Raw genomic sequence first — 2500 nt, 5'->3', positions numbered from 1 at the left:
ACTCCATTGAAACCATGTATACACACAGGTTAATTAGATACGTTATTTCAATTTAAGCTCTCTTTATGGAGTAATGTTGCAATTTACCAAAAATAAAGCTGAAATGACCATGAAAAGTTTTACTACTATTTCCTTTGAAACCCTTTATACTCCAGTTTCAATATTTTATCGGTAGCTGTGCTGTAAAGGCATTATTTTAGGCTTCGAAAATGGAGTAATGTTGGGAGTGATGTTGTGAGTAATGTAAGTGCTCTTGCACTGCTCGCACTAATTCTTGCTAAATCGATTGAAATAAAACAGTTTTTGGCATTCTTCCAACGTCCTCAAAATAAGAAAGCTTTCTTTTAACGAATATGAAACATCAAACAACAAACATGTACTTTTATGGCATTCTTAGTAAATATTTTCCCAACAGAACGGATTTCGGAGTAACGTTATGAAGCATCACGCAAGTCTGAAATCCAAATCATAAAACGATGATTTTAACGAAATTTATGCATTGGAAAGTACGTTATAAGAACATGTCCAGAATAAGAAATGGAAGCCACATGTCAAATACTATGAGAGTTATACATGTAAGCGTTCAAAGCAGATTTCCTAATCTCATACAATCCTAGAAAAAACTGTTGGAAAGGTTAGCACTTTTGAAGTCTTCATTGCTTCCCTCCCCTCCCCCCTCCTTCAATGTTGTGCAAAACTGAATGGTTTCAGTGGGAAATTGTTGAGTTACTTTCCAACATTGAATAGGGGGGAGGGGGGCTATGTAAGAGAAACTGAAACTATTTCTTTTGAGCTTTAACAGAAGCAGGTTGAAATACAGCTCTGGTGTGGTTCATTTACATAACCTTCCCAACTACTTTTGTCTATGATTGTAGTTTTAAGTCATACATTTCGCCCTTTGTTTCGGACGCAAGTTTGTGTGGTACGCATAGTATTAGGATTGGCGGGGCTAACAATCCGGGTTTCACGTCCCTCGATTCCTCAATGAAGGACAAGCATGTTGGTTGGAGGAATCCAAAGTCTAAGTTTCGTTATCTTGAAGCTGTGCCAGAATAGCTTATTGAGATTACTCGGTCTATGAGCATTTAGTTCGTTTTTAGGGGTCCAGTAGGAGGGCCAGGCAGCCGTAGCCTACTTTGGTTCCTACCCAGATTTCCTGTGCCAATCTGTGAGGTTTTTTCTGGCCTCCGAGTGTCCACTGCAGCGGATAAGTGCTCGGTTTGCCTTGTATTGCATGAGCTGGGGTATCCAACCCCCGGGGAGTGTTGTGTTTGCCTATTTTTCACTCTGTAATAAAGACAGTGCTGGTTACCGCGGCACACTGCATATTTCTCCATATTGCTGTTGTATTTTGTTGTTTCTATGGTACGGTAAATAGCACAGAATCAAACATGACACTCTTATCTTCAATTTTATTATTGAGCAAATCAAGTAACTTGTATTTCTATTCAGAATTTGATGTCCTAGCATGGACGTGTTGGGTGCATGGACTCATGAAGCTTACAGTTTTGTTTAGAATGTTGCTTTTTCCAAAGAAATGTTTAGTTGTTGTGTCTACTGTACTTTTAACCTTGTTACTAAATCAATATCCTTTCCCACCAAAATCTCATGTACATTAAAGTTACACCAATAGGTATACATTTTGTATACATCAGCCACTTTTAAGAACAAAGGTGATGATGCCAGTTCTTTTTAAATGGGAGATAATCAATCCTCATTTTATGAGGGGAGTCTGGATAATTTTTAGATTACAGCATTCATAACAAGCATCTCCATAAAAATTGTCTGCCAAAAACCATTAACAAATTAGGAAAAAGACAATCTTATTTAGTTACACCAATATTTTGGTCACATTCAGTGGGCTTCATCAGGGTGTATCGGTGTATCTAAATACGACTGTTTTTTTTTTTCTTCACAATTTGTTAATGGTTTTTGTAGAGAATACACTTTAATATTACCAAACAGGATGTTTGACATGATTGACAGTTAAATAGACCTCAAAGCTGATTGTGCTATGATAGACTACAAGGCTACAGGCAGGATGGTCTGTATAGTTAGAGCTCAAGTTGGTTAAAAATAAGGCAAGTTTGCAACTTTCATTACATATATTAGGAAGTCATGTTGCATTGGTGTCGGTCCGTGTGTCATTCGTCCATTCGATTTTCAATTGAAATCAAAAATGGCATTTGGCTTTTCAATTTTGTATTTATCGATTTGTGTCATTTTATTTGGAAACAAAAAATAAAAACTCAAATAAAAATATTCTTACCTTTAAGATTCACATTTTAAACAATGCTTTATATAATACTATTTTCCATTTTTATGTCCCAAAATAAATGAAAATAGTTCGTCGATAACAAAACTTTAATTTGCCTTAACAAACAAAACTAGAAAATTGATTCTAATGTCATTTGTTTTTTTCCAGTTGATAATCGAAAATCAATTGAACAAAAAGCAAAATTGAAATTTGATTTCAATTTTTGATTTTTGTTTTTGTTAG

This window comes from Montipora capricornis, chromosome 7 (genome assembly GCF_036669925.1).
Source record: "Montipora capricornis isolate CH-2021 chromosome 7, ASM3666992v2, whole genome shotgun sequence".
NCBI lineage: Eukaryota > Metazoa > Cnidaria > Anthozoa > Scleractinia > Acroporidae > Montipora > Montipora capricornis.
Note: the sequence above shows the minus strand (reverse complement) of the source record.